The sequence below is a fragment of the Panthera onca genome, chromosome B4, assembly GCF_046562875.1.
Source record: "Panthera onca isolate mPanOnc1 chromosome B4, mPanOnc1 haplotype 2, whole genome shotgun sequence".
Taxonomy (NCBI): Eukaryota; Metazoa; Chordata; class Mammalia; order Carnivora; family Felidae; genus Panthera; species Panthera onca.
In genome coordinates this window covers 111081958-111096573 of record NC_138345.1, presented here as the reverse complement: position 1 = coordinate 111096573, position 14616 = coordinate 111081958, and the positions used below count along the sequence as shown (strand labels likewise).

The 14616-nt window shown below is 42.8% G+C and overlaps 1 long non-coding RNA gene and 1 other non-coding gene across 11 annotated transcripts in view; one reads left to right on the top strand and one right to left on the bottom strand.

Moving 5' to 3' along the window:
- The window catches only part of LOC144616881 (uncharacterized), a 66337-nt gene that overhangs the window by 37858 nt on the left and 13863 nt on the right, over positions 1-14616 (bottom strand). For 5 of the 10 annotated variants that reach the window (XR_014137971.1, XR_014137968.1, XR_014137966.1 and 2 more), the window contains exon 2: positions 7092-7187. This is a non-coding gene — a long non-coding RNA (uncharacterized LOC144616881). Of the gene's footprint in view, positions 1-590; positions 660-5480; positions 5580-6728; positions 6809-7091; positions 7188-14616 lie in introns of those variants that run through there. The other 5 variants (XR_014137972.1, XR_013556690.2, XR_014137970.1 and 2 more) reach the window with 3 other exon arrangements.
- Positions 10898-11004, top strand: LOC132660453 (U6 spliceosomal RNA). The gene has a single exon (XR_009601800.2). It is a non-coding gene; the product is annotated as a U6 spliceosomal RNA (small nuclear RNA).

Sequence of the window (14616 nt, the reverse complement as noted above, 5' to 3'; positions counted from 1 at the left end):
GTATTTGCAGGTTCAGCTTTGGGAGGTGAAATGAGTTTTCTGGGAACTAAAAATGTTCCCTCTAGGGCTAATGGACTGTTAACATCCAGTGTGGTTATGGGCTCTTTAAAAAAAGAAGAAAAGAGACAACCAAAACAACAAAAGTAATAAAATCTGTATTATCACCAGCAGCTTATTACAAATTAACTTTCTGCTTATGAGTTTTTCAAAGATGACTCCCCTGAAAGCTTGAGAAAAATATACTCTTATGAAACAGATAATCATCCGAGAAGGCTCGCTCTTCTCAGAACACCTCCAAATGGAAGGGGAGACTTCTGCTGGAAAATGGCTAAGTTTATGATTGTTTAGAAATATTTCTTATAATTGAATAAATAGCCGCATAACTCGATTCTTGCGTATAAGTTTGTCAGGATTCCACTTTACATGGCATGGACTCAACTCAAACTCTTAAAAGATATTCCACTGTAAATTTATAGGCAAATACCAAAGACATTCTAGCTTTTCTGCAGTTGGGAGGGGCAACGTAGAAGCAGAGTCTTTTCTGTTCGCGAAGACATATTGTGTGACCTTAAGCAGGCCGTTCATCTTACCAGGGCCTCTGTTCCCTTGTGCCGAAAATCGGGAGTTGGATGAAGGGCCAACTCCAATGATCTGTGCCCCTAGGCAGAACAGAGGTTAGAAAAGAGGGTTCTGCAGTCAGATAGCCTTTGTGTCAAACACTGGCTCCACCCCTAAGTGGCTTTGTCTTCTTGAGCACACGGTTAACTTTAGAGCCTCATTTCCTCATCCGTACAGTTGTTATAATAATAGTTCCTACCTGAGCAGGTTGGGATAAAGATTAAATGAGATAATTACATGAAACACTTAGCATAGGCCCTGGCTTACAATAGGCGTTAAACGTTACCTTTCATGAGTCGAGGCCTTATTATTATAATAAAGGTTTATCTGTGCGTGGTTTCTATCCTATTCTCCTTTAATTAATCAATTTTTATTGGGATGGATGAATCAGGCAAATGGATCGTGGAAGGCCCAGACTCTTACTGTCATAAATTCAGAGGTTGCTGCTATTAACATGGCATCATGTTAGAAACATGAATGTTTCTAACATGAATGTTAGATGTTATTCTAAGATGAATGTTAGAAACAATAGAAACACCTCCTGCTTCTGGTGTTTGATGCAAAACAATAATTAAGCTTGTAGTGTCCTCTCTGGATTGCTTTGTATGACCATCCCTGCTGGGAAAGCAAATGTCCCACTGGAAATTTAGTTCTTTTTCTCGATTGTCTCTGAGCCAGGAAGAGAAAGGTTTAAAAATAATAATTTTTGATTAACGATGGTAGCAAATCCAGGGGGTATGCACTTTCTAGGAGTGTGTGCATGTCAGGAGGAATGTTCTGTGTCCCAATCAAAATATCCTGGCTAATCCCAGTCAAACCCAAAGTCGCAGAGACTTTGTGCCAGATGAAAAAGATGACGACGAGACAGGTGGAAGAGAAGTGAGGGCCGTGGTGTTCAGCAGAAAAGGGGAAAGCCTGGCTGCAGTCAGGAAAGCTAGCTGAGAACACTGGGAAGGTCGGATGAGCCTGTGTCTTCTCATCTGTGAAATCACGATAATATCTGTGCAGCCCTTCTCTCGGGACCAAATCAAAGGGCTCTGCAAAATCATAGCGCACTCTACAAATGCAAGGTACTTGTTAAAAGATTCCAAATGAGCAAAACAAAGAAATAACTGAAATATGTCATTGGAAGCAAGACCTTCCCTAAAAGCCTTTCTTTCTTTGAGCTTATTTGAAATCAATAGTTTCCCATTTTGATCTTTTCTGGTCTGAAGGGTTTGTCTACCTAACTGCTACTTCACACATACAACCATTTCTACCTGGAAAGTCAGGACTTGGACTCCTCCTTAACCCACTGGTTGGACCCAGGGGCTGCCCATGCACCAAGCAGATCTGAACTTGTGTTTGTTTCTGGCTCCCTCCATTGGATTAGAAGTTCCTCAAAGGTAAGCACCTTGCCTGTCTGGTTTACCAATACCAGGTACGGATTATAGTGCTTGGTACTTAATAAGTACTCAACAAATGTTGAAAGAAAGAATAATGCAGACTCTTCCCCATTTGGACACTGGAGTGGCACCTGCAGCAAAAACAAACAAATTTTATAAATTTCTTTTTTTTAAGTTTATTTATTTATTTGACAGAGAGAAGGAGCACAAGCAGGGGAATGGCAGAGAAAGAGGGAGAGAGAGAGAGAGAGAGAGAGAGAGAGAGAGAGAGAATCCCAAGCAAGTTCTGTGCCATCAGCGTGGAGCCCAATGCAGGGCTCGAACTTATGAACTGTGAGGTCATAACCCTTGCCAAAACCAAGAGTCAGACGCTTAACCAACTGAGCCACCCAGGCGCAACCTACCCCCCCCCCCCAAAAAAAAAAAAAAACAAATTTTGAAAAGAAGAAATTTCAACAGATTGAGGACTCTGGCAAATGTCTCGAGAGCTGTCTCTCTTATGTACCCCTTCCCCCTACCTCCCTAAACTCCAAAACTCCATGAGAAGAAGGCTGGTTATTGCTAATTTAGGACACTTTTTAAACCAAAACTGAAAATAACTTCAAAAGAATGTGACATCTTTGGGATACAAAATGCCATTGCCAGGAGATGTTGCTTATAGGAAAGTAAAATACGGTCTGACTCTTTTTCAGCTGCTGTCGTGCAGAAACAGTGGTTCCAGCTGACTAAAATTGCTGCCCGAATGAGGGAATGAGGATCTTCTGGGAAATGTAGGCTCCTCATGGAGGATTGTGGTTTGAAAAGATTCCCACGCAGTGATTTTTTTAAATGCCTACTGACCTAACTGCAGTAGCTGCTTTTCCATCATAATCTGTTATATAATCACCAGGCAACTTTGGTTCTGCCTCTTAGAAGACTGATTCAAACTTAACCATCTAGACCAGCCCCAGTGACCTTTTCTCTAGAATCTGTGAGGCTTATTGGAATTACTTTGGCAGAATTAGGGAAACTGGTGATTTCAACCAGGTTAATCCTGGGAAAATGTTCTCCGGGGATCCTTTGCCTTCCCAGGCTTGTGAGAATTGTCATTAAGCCAACATCTGGGATTTGAATGGCTTGAGAAAAATTAAACTTGGTACCTTAGTAAATGTTTGACCCCAAGTGACTCCCTCCACCTTCCAATTTTGACCTCAGGAGCCTGTAGCATCTGAGAAGTTATTTTAGTCTGAATTCTGTGATGGAAATAACAGAAGTGAAGTCTGGAGATCTTAAACAAACAAATGAATGTGTTAGGATATAGAGTCGCTCACAGCACAGCAGAAGCTGAGGGTCTGCTGCGTGAAAGTGTAAGAGAAGCTCTAAGAATTCAGGTGTTAGGAATAATGGAGTTTTCTTTGGCCATTGCTATCAGAGTAAATGATTTGGGACCATTCTGAGTTTTTGGGTCACTTCTCTTGACATCGAAATTCCAGGTCAAGAGCCTCTGATAGACCTAGTTTCAATCATGTCTCTATCCTCCCTTTGGCCGAGTTAAGGGAAGGTACCATGATTGGTAACTATTTCTCCTATCAGGGAAAAGTGATTCTCCAAAGAAAAAATCAAGCCTCTCTGTATCAGGCTTACCATGGCACCGTGGCTCTCCTTTGGCAGGAAAGAAGCGGTACAATTTTATGGAGAGAGGTGTGGAGGTGGGTTATATTATTTCTAGCTCACTGTCTTCCAATTCTACTTCATATCTTCTCTCTCCTCCAGACCATGAATTAGCATTCCCACCCTAGGCATTCCCACACCGGGCGAGCATACACCCCTCCTCGGGAACAATCTGCGATGTATGAGCAGCTTAGAATTTTGAAGAAAAAGAAAAATGGGCAAGATGAGGGATATTGGAGACAGAAGTGGGTATCGCACCCTCCTTGTGAGCTGTTGAGTTGATTTTATTTCTCCTCAGGTCAACCCATTTTTTTTTTTTTAACAAAAATGAATTTCAGAGAAACTCAAGTTATATTTCTACTGCAGTACCTTGAATTTTTATTTGTGATTTCTTAAATGAGAAGAGAAAACAAAAGTACAGTCACAGCCAAAGATGTTTCTTTAATTCCTTTTTCGAGAACTGACCTCTCTATGATTTTTTATTACATTATATAATTAGTTATACCATATATAATTTAACATGTTCTTTTATTGATGAGATAAACCAGAAAAAGGAGTGGGCCAGAGGAGTGGGAAAAAGTTATTGAGCAGAGCCCCTTCCGGACCCCACCCACCAGGCAATAGCTCCTTTGAATGCTTGCTGTCTCTCCAATCCTTGATCTATTCTGCCTTGGGGGTTCCATATAAGTGACCTCTCTGCTGATGGTAGCTAGCTAGTTATGACATCCAGGACTTCATCCCAATGCATCCTGGAATGGACCAAAACAATGCCACGCACTAGAGAGGAAATCCCTTCCAGTGTTATGCCTGTGCAGGTTCTGGTTTGGGGAATATCTAATCCTGTTTTTGCTTTAGAAATATATACGGGCTTGTTTCTCCCTTAAGCCCACTCTTTAACATTTTTAATTTATTATTTTTTTAAGTCGATTTATTTTGAGAGAGACAAGACAGCGTGCACAAGAGGGGTAGGGGCAGAGAAAGAAGGGAAGAGAGAACCCCAAGATGTGGGGCTTGAACTCGCAAACTGTCAGACCATGACCGGAGCCGAAACCAAGCGTCAGACACTTAACCGACTGAGCCACTCAGGCACCCCTCTTTAACATTTTTTAAACTTTAGTATGTTTCAGAGTTCAGTGAAAAGTTAATAATTGAGTTTGATTCGTGCTAGAGCAAATCATTGTGTTCATTCTGCTTTTCCCTCTTTTTCCTTTCTGTTCAAATTACCTACTCTAGTACTGCACATTTCTCTCATGCCTTTCACTATAAGCCACCAAAACAGAATGGAGCTGATGTTCACTGAACACCTGTCACACGACAAGCATTTTGACAAGTGTTTTTGCATATATTATTTCATTTACACTTGTAGTATCTTCGGGGGACACATGTGTAATCCAAGATCCAGAGCAATTAAAAAAAAAATCCAGGGTCTCAAAACTAGTAACTGGTGGGTTCATATTGGAACCTACATCTGTTTGATTTCAAAACACATTCTTTCCATTCATTATGTCAAGTGAAATAGTTAGATATCAGCTCATCAAGGATTACTAAGCATCCCAGGAACAAATGCATGTTAGGAGTTCCTGAAGACCAAATGGTGACAGAAGAAGAACGAACAGAAGCAGAAGGAAGCTCGTATTTGACATATAGTCTTTTGGTTCTCTACCTCTCTCTTTGGGAGCACCCAGAGGGTGAGAGGCTAAGTACTACTGAGTTCAGCTTTGAGCAGGTTAGCTCAGGAAGAAGGATCGCTAAAGCCTGGGGGCCATAAAGTAATCTCAGAAGCTTATAGACTAGATAAAACAAAGCTTTCATTTAAACAGACATTGGTTCATCCTTTCATACAATGAATATTTATTGTATGTGTCTTGAGAGTCTGGGCATACGAAGATGAATAAGACATGTTCCTTCCTTCAATGACTTCAGTGTCTATGGGGGAAGAGAGATAAGTCAATAAGCTATCAGACTACAGCAGGATGATACATATATATATATATATATATATATATGTGTGTGTGTGTGTGTGTGTGTGTGTGTGTATATATATGTGTGTGTATATATATATGTGTGTACACACATATATGTATATTTCCATTGCACTGGTGCTCCCCTCTATAATCAACATATCATGGGCACATGCTGATTTTTGGACATTCATGTTCTATTCTGTTTTTATTTCCTTTTGAAGGATTACCTCTCCCCTACTGGAAAGTGTAGGGAGACTGTTAAATCTAGGTGCCCTGAAACCTCTACTCACCAACAAACAGCCACCTGACCAACCTGGAACAATGCTCACGCTTTAGAATCAAAATCTTGAAAAGAGGATAGAGGCTGGAAAAAAGTTCCCCACGAATGATGGAAGATCCTTCCTTCTGGGACAGGGCACTGACAACACTGTTAAATAGTTCTTCCCACCCCACCCTCCCAGCCCTGGGATGAACATCATTTCCTCCTAAAAAGTCATTCCCATTATCTAGAAACCTTGGCAAGGACACCAAATTCCTCTTTGCATCTTATCTCCTAAGCCCCAGAGGTACGTGTTCAGTAGATTCTTAGAAGCAGTCCTGGACAGCACGTAGTACTCCAATGTCAACAAGCAAACTCTAACGATGACTGTATGTCACAAGCACACTTACTACATTTGTGATCCCATTTACATTCTCACCTACACAACCACAGCCCACGCGGTTCACACAGCCTCGCCTATAGGGATTCCCAGGCTGCTCTGTGCTTACAGGCTTTGCCACAGAGGAAAAGTGTTCAAGTTCTTGCGGTCATGTGGAAAGAAGCCAACAGCACTTGGGGGTGCAGAGTTGGACTTGATGGACTGTCCTTTCCCTTCAAAAGGACAAGCAGACAACAACCTTTGGGAGTCCATGCCCTCTCTGCCTGCCTGTCCTTTGTACCAGTCTTTTGAACCAGCGAATACGGTGACACGCATAACTACAACCTCTTAGCTGCAGGAAAATAAGCCAATAGGGGAGTTGTGCAAGACACTAAGCAAACATCTACAAGAACTAAGGACTTCATCCCCCCTAGAAAGCCCCCAAACCCTGGATTGGCGAAGGGGGAGCTCACTTTTGAGATGGAAAAGATAAATTGATAACAGCTCTAGTTGGACTTTCTCTGGTTTCTCTTATTGGAAGATACCTCAGATCCTAAAACAAAACAAAACAAACAAACAAAAGAGATAACTAACATTTTCACAAACATATGAGTGGTACTTGAAATATCCCGCTGTTTCCTAGGCAGTCTTCTGAGAAATAAAAGCAAGTTACGGGTATGTTCTAGTAACTTTTGGAATCTCAGCATTTTCAAAACCATATTATTGAATTACTCCCATATTTAATGCCGCCTAAGTAAACAACATGCTACAGACACTCAGATTGTAAAGGAAATCTTGATGGGTGGTAGAAAGAAAAAGAAAAGTGTCTCGTGTACCTTTATGCTCTAAGGCGATTTCTGTTGGATGATTAGGTTATCGTATTTGTTACAGCTTCATCACCTGTATTTCGTTTCAAATAAATGTTCTCCAGTCTCTTTGCCAACAAAGCACATTTGATAGAAATGCCTCAAAATCAATTTATACTGCTTCACCAGTTTTATGCATTTTAATTTAAGGAAACAACAATTAGGATATTTTCAATAATGAAAAGAACTCCATTAAGCTGCCACAAATGTCAAAAGTTCCTGGCTATGCTAACACTTATGTAATTGTTCTGGAAACCCCACGCACCGGAATAGACCTACAACACTAGGCATGACTCACTGAATATTTCTATGCACATAGAAATTTAGAGCATCTCTCTAAAATGCTCTCCAGTTGGGATTTATTTTTTCAAAGAAAAAAAAAATAGACAAAATATGGTACATCAAATCCAAAAGTTCTTTCTGTAATTTTTTGGAAAGTACGGCCTCAGATAAGAGCATTAGAAGATGCTGCTATTGTCACTAATAAAGCAGCCAGATGGGCTAGTGTTAGAACAGGTTGAAACTTTGAAATTCTTCCTGGAAAAAAAACAAAACAAAACAAAAAAAACAAAAACAAAAAAACCCAAACAAAACAAAAAAACACCAAAAAGCAGAGAACGTATGGGTTCTCAAATTTCCAAATGGTCCTCATTTCCTCTTGTGACTTTATTCCCAAGTTTGTTTTCTAAAAATTGTGGCTGGCAGCATATGACTGGTATCTTAATCTCCTGAGCGATGTCAAGGAAAATGATACATGCCACAAAATGCTAATCAGTACAGGCAGGCCTGGGCCCACAGAACCAAGACTCTTTGGTAGCGAATGTTCTAATAGTTTTTATCGGACACCTGGTGTAAGTCCAAATTCTTGTGGGAAATTTGCAAAGCTTACGGCATACCTATATCCTAAAAAGTGCATGTTTGGTGGTACTTTTAATACCAAGGGAATGCATTTTGCATCGGCAGCAATAGTCGTAGAATTAGGAATTCAATCAGTGGTGAACCAAACCAGTTTTGCTGGTGTGAAGGTCCTGAGGGCAGTGCCGCCAGGCAGTTGAAACAGGCTGTAGGGGTGCCTGGGTGGCTCAGTCGGTTAAGCCGCCGACTTCGGCTCAGGTCATGATCTCTCGGTCTGTGAGTTCGAGCCCCGCGTCGGGCTCTGTGCTGACAGCTCAGAGCCTGGAGCCTGTTTCAGATTCTGTGTCTCCCTCTCTCTGACCCTCCCCCATTCATGCTCTGTCTCTCTCTGTCTCAAAAATAAATAAATGTTAAAAAAAAATTTTTTTTTTAAATAAAAAAAAAAAGAAACAGGCTGTAGATGGGAGTTTTTGTTTAGCCAGTAAAGAGATGGCTCAGCCATTTGCAGGCCATCCTGGGTTCACCGTGGAGGGTGAAGAGGAGGAATCTGGCAAGCAGTGACCATCGATGGACCAGACAGCCTGGAGTGAGCCCCAGGGCCAAGGCCAGGGCTTGAGAGGAGACCCAAGCTCTGGGGAGGGCTGAAAAGAAAAGGCAGGATTCCAGTTTTAGAGACACTCAGAGGTGAAATGTGGAGGAAAGAAAAAGTCGAATGCAGTTGCTGGAACTGGAGTACCAGGGAGAGCCTGCGACGAGGAATAAAGTGGACATCTCAGAGCTGGAAGGGAAGCGGGAGCTCAGAACAGAATCCATAGCTCAGCTGACCAGATAACGAGCCCGGTGAACTACTTGTATTTCCTCCGCCCTAGAGCAGACTCGGGCCGGCACCTGGGCTCGGGCTGAGCTGCAGGTGGGGCTCTGTGGCCCCAGCCAGAGGTCGAGCCTGAATTCAGGGCAAGGTGCCAGGCAGATGGCGGGACACCACCCACACCCAAGTCCTCGTGGCTCCCAGCCCTTTCTGTTGTCACAACCTCATTCCCGTCTCTTTTTTGTTTTGTTTTGTTTTGAACTTTGAAGATCTGCTCTCTCAGCAGCTTTTAAATATTTATTCATTTTAATGTTTATTTATTTTTAAGAGAGAGAGCATGGGCGCAAGCGATGGGGGAGGGGCAGGGAGCGAGGGGGACAGAGGATCTGAAGCAGGCTCTGTGCTGAGAGCAGAGAGCCCGAGGTGGGGCTTGAACTCAGGAACCGTGAGATCATAACCTGAGCCGAAGTCGGACACTTCACCGGCTGAGCCACCCAGGTGCCCCTAACATACAATACAGCGTTATGAATTGTGGCCATCTCACTGTACCTTATCTCCCCATGACTGGAAGTTTGTACCCTTTTTTGCAAGCTCTTTTGCTTACCTGAAATTTGTAAGCCCAAACTCCCCAGGCTGCTCGTCTTTCAGGATCCAGTTCAAAGAACATCGTCTCTGTGAAGCCCTTCCTGGCTCCTCCAGGTTCCAGGACCACTTTATACAACTCTCTATTATGGCACTTGATACACTTTGTCTGGTCCTGTTTTTCTTTACCAGTCTCTCTCCCAACTAGCCTGCAAATTTCTTGCCAAATGAGTCTTGGCATCTCCCGAGGCCAGCATTGTACCAGCACAATGTAAGATCTCAATAAATATTTGAGGGTAAATAAATGGAGTGACTGAGTGAACAACGGTTTATTAAATGCAGATCGATCAATTGATAAATAAGGTAATGGGTGAAGTAATTGTTGACTATGCCGTATATTGACAAAAAATAGAAAATAATCACAGTAGCTGACATCCGTGTGCTGCTTGCTCACTGTCCTGGGCTTCTACGCTCGATCCTTCACATAGGTTATCTTACTTCATCTTTACAACAACCCAAGATGTAAGTGCTATTATAACACCCATTATGCAGATAAGCAAATGGAGGCATTATGCTAACATCTTTAAGAACTCAATCTGATCTGGGATCTGTATGTTCTACTCAGCAGTAGCATTCCTCATTCCTTGGGCCCCTCCGTTGCCACAGGGGATGTGGTGGCTCCTGGGAGTTGGGACGAAGGTGTCATCAGGCTCTGTCTGCCTCCCCCCATTTCCCCCATGCCTTACATCAACAAGGAGATTATGTCCCATGCGGTTGTACTGGCAAGTCCCACGTGAAGTCCTTTCCTGACGGGTAAAGCCTCACTGGTGTTGGACAGAGATCCCTACTTCTCCTCTGAGTTCTTTACCTTCTAGCTTTAAGGTGTAGGACGTGGCAGAGATGGAAGTGAAATAAGGCACTTTCCTATTCATCTGATATTTACATGTCTCCTTTCTGTGAGAGCCACACAAAGCCCTTTACATACCTTACCCTCTTCTGTCTTCACCCTACCCTATCAAGTAGGTATCTTCATCCCTCAACGTATATGTGAAATTCCCAGAGGTTTGGCAACCTGCCTAATGTCCTAGAAGGTAGAAGCGGAACCAGGATTTGAACCTCCAGTTTGACGCAATTCAACCAATATCTATGGATCACCTCCTTGCAGACGTGCTCATCCCCTTCCCACACAGCATGTTGCCACCAATACCCTTTGGTGTCAAGGACGTGGCCATACTCACCTTCTCTGGCTACTGGTTAGAGTCTCCCCCCCCCCCCTTTTTTTTTAAGTTTATTTATTTTGAGAGAGAAAGAGAAAGTGAGAGAGGGAGAGAGAAAGAATCCCAAGCAGGCTCCTCACTGTCTGTGCAGAGCCGAACATGGGGCTCTATCCCATGAGCCGTGAGATCGTGGCCTGAGCTGAAATCAAGAGTCAGACGCTTAACCGGCTGAGCCACCCAGGCGTTCCGGTTAGGGTCTCCTTTAAAGCATGACGCAGAGGCAGCTTTTTGGTGTACCTATTTAAAAAGTCACAGTCTTCGCTTGGGCAGCACATAGACTAAAATTGGAGCGACACGGAGAAGATTAGCGCGGCCCCTGGGCAAGGATGACTTAAAACTTTGTGATGGTTTCCGTATTTTTTTAAAGGAGGGCACTTGTTGCCATGAGCACTGGATGTTGTCTGGCAGCATTGAATCGTTATACTGTACACCTGAAACTAATATTACACTGTATGTTAACTAACTGGGATTTAAATAAAAACCTTTCCAAAAAAGTCACAAAGATCGAATTCACTGGTGTAAAAGTAGACAAAGTTAGAGACTGAAGCCACGTGTGACAGTGGGTGAGATGAGCGGCGCCTCCAGTTAGAAAAGCCAAAATCGGGGGCGCCTGGGGGGTTCCGTTGGGTGAGCCTCCAACTCCTGACCTCAGCTCAGATCTTGCTCTCAGGGTTTTGAGTTCAAGCCCCGCCTACTTAAAAAAAAAAAAAACCCTCCAAAATCTTTCTCCTGCGTTTTGCCATCCTCTCCTGCTCCTTGGCAGCTCTTGCACGTGTACTTCACATGCAGCCATTTTTGTTCTCCTGTTCGTGACTGCTGGTGTTGACCTGTTATGAAATGATGCAGCCGCAGGAGAGAGGAGACCCGGAGTCCAGGCCCGCACTGCTCGCTTTGTGAAATTCCAGACTGTTTAATCGGCTCTACCTCATCCCAAGAACTCCAGCTTCTACTTTTCTTAATGGCTTTCCCCTCCTTAAATGCCTACACAGTTATCTTTGAAGAAGGAGAAAAAGAATAGATGAATCATTTGCAGGAAACGGGGGGCAGAGACATGTGGTTGGAATAGCAGATGGCTGTGTGTGTGGGCACATTGCTGTCTCTGTTGTTCCTTCCACCACCCTCTGGAAATGAATCCTGTGGAAGAGTACATTCATTCCAAGGTGGGGGCTGTGCCCGCTTTCAGGTGCTAACATGCAAACCCACATCCACACGGATTCTTCTCAGACATCTGAACTCCAGGGAGAGTAGAAAACTCAGGCTCTGGCCCAGATTGGACAAGTTGTCCTCTCCTCCAAGTTTTGACATTAAACCTTCTAAAGATAAAGCGATAAACTACACACAATTAGTGGCAGCAGAATTTCTCATACTGTCTTCTTTGTCCTGCAGGATATGAAGTAAGCACATAAATATTCTTCCTATGTCATAGTGCAAACGCCTGACCTCATCAGGGATCAGCAAATGCCTATAGGGAAGCCGGAGGGAGATTTACGTTCGGATAAAACATGCCTTAAGCAGGAAAACACACGTTGTTCTTGGTGGGGCTTTTGGTGGTGGGGGCGTGAAAAGGACATAAAGATATTACAATCTCAGGAACAAGTGCCCATGTGTTGGTCCCCAAAGTTAGCTTCTTGCCGTATGTATGGCGATGACACCAACTGTGGCTGTTTCTCTTGGATCACTGAAATGTGTTTCTAGAATCCTGAGAATTCAAGAGAACACACAGTTTGAAAAACTTTTCTCAGAAGGCTTCATTTAGGCTCTCCTGTTACTTCTCCATAAATTTCCAGATGTCATCTGGGTGTATGTGCTAGGGTGGGTCATTGTTATTTTACTTTTTAAATGTATGAAACTCACTTCATCGACAGACTCTCTTTCATTGATTTTTCCCTACTTCCGTCACTGCCATCTGCCCTCCCTACCCTAGATCCAGACTATAGGACCCTGCTGTGAGCACACAAATGTGCAGAAAGATTAGACCTTGTCACCTTTCCCCTTGATGCATTAGGGGTTTTCATAAAATACACATCTAGAAGTTGAAATGTATTTCTTAGCACAAATTACATACTATTTGGAAACAAAGCATTGTGGTTAAAAGTATTTTTAAAATTATGAACACTCCTTTATTTTTTCCCCATGTTTATTTATTTTTGAGAGAGAGAGAGAGAGACAGAGACAGAGACAGAGTGTGAGTGGGGGAGGGGCAGAGAGAGAGGGAGACACAGAAGCAGGCTCCATGCTGGGAGCTGACAGCACAGAGCCTGATGCAGGGCTAGAATCCACGAGCGGTGAGATCGTGACCTGAGCCGAAATCGGGCACTCAACCAACTGAGCCACCCGGGCGCCCCGTGAACACTCCTTTAAAAATTAACTTTAATAATAAAAGTCAGCTGATTAAGAATGAATAAACTCAGTCCAGGAACCAATCTGAATAACCATAAAAAATATTTCATCAATCGTAAGTCTCATTAATAATAGAATTCCTGCCCTTACAGTCGTTATGATTTGATGACTCATTTATCTGAAAGTCATTCATCTGAACCTTAACAAAAGCACTAATTCTTGAATCCTAAAAAGCTTTAAAATTGTACTTTCCATGATTTTAAACTACGACGTTACTAGACTAATTTTTGTGCCTCTCGAGGGTCCCCAGCCCCACCTGTTCTCTAACCTTTCACCTCTTCCTGAATGGACAGATTCCTGAGGATGCGATTCTGGTGAGACGGCATCTCACCTGCTGCAACCGGGGCCTCAGGGGCTCCAGGACCCAGATCTGTGCCTGCGAGGCCAATCCCCTCCCTGTCTTCCAGGCAGCTTCCAGGAAGCCTTGGGATTGTACCTTCCAACAGAGCCTTAGCAAGAGATCTTTGCCTCAGGTTTTACTTTCTAGACAATTTTACTAAGACAATGACTTTTTAAAAATCATGTCATATCTTCTATCTGACCTCCTGCCTACAGTCTATTTTCTTCCCAATAAGAAATCTCCCGATGAATGGAGATCATAATCTCTACTAAGGTTAACTAGAGCTAAGGGTCTCTGGGTTGAGGATACGTTTCCTAAATCTCATCTAACTTTCCTGTGAGTTTTCTCTCACCTCAATAGGACTGGATAGAGAAGCTTCTGGCCACTTCCGTGTGGAGAACCAGGATAACAGAGAGTGGCTTTTCCTATATCCACCCTGCTATTTACAAACCTACTTCCTGATCTCCATCTTATCATCTCTGATGCTTTCTTCTACCTTCATTGTGTCCTTACCTCCCATTTCACTTCCAGCTGATTCCTGATATGCACTTGTGATAAAGCCAGTTCAAAGTAATATTCAAAATCCTCTTGATTCAGGATATTCTTTTTTTGTGTAAAATATGTATCTTTCAATCAGCAGCTAAAGAACATCAGCTGCCAAGAGCAATGTGCTATTTGGGAACTGTAAACAAGACACTTTGGTGTCACAAGTCTTTCCCAGACTGAGAAAGAGAAGTAAAGGGACTTTTTCACTTCTCTGTTTAATGGGTCAGATAGTCTCCTCTCAGGGAGGGAACCAGGGGGTGAGAATAAAAGCTTTTAGATATTTAGTTGGTATCACTCTTTCCTTTCTGCTTGGGCGGAAGGCAGGTCCTGTGAATGCTAGGAGAGTATATTAAGGTTGTTATTTTAATGGGTGAAAATTCCTTGGAAGGTTCGCATAGATAATAATGGCTGAGGCAGAGCTTAAAACAAACAACCCTTCTGGGATTAAAACAAAACAAAAACCAGGGCTCTTTGACCCTGAGCAATTCTAAGGAGTGAGAGCAGTTTTAATTACAAGATGAGATTTAGAATGAGTTGAGAAGGAAAAGTCAGGCATCAATGAGTTTTGTATCAAAATGCTCTTTGGGTTTATCAAGTGCCTCTATCAAGTGTTTTCTGTTTGAAAGTAACGATTCATTAATGGTATTTAAGTTCACTGGCTACCATGACTTAATGTTATGGTCGCAA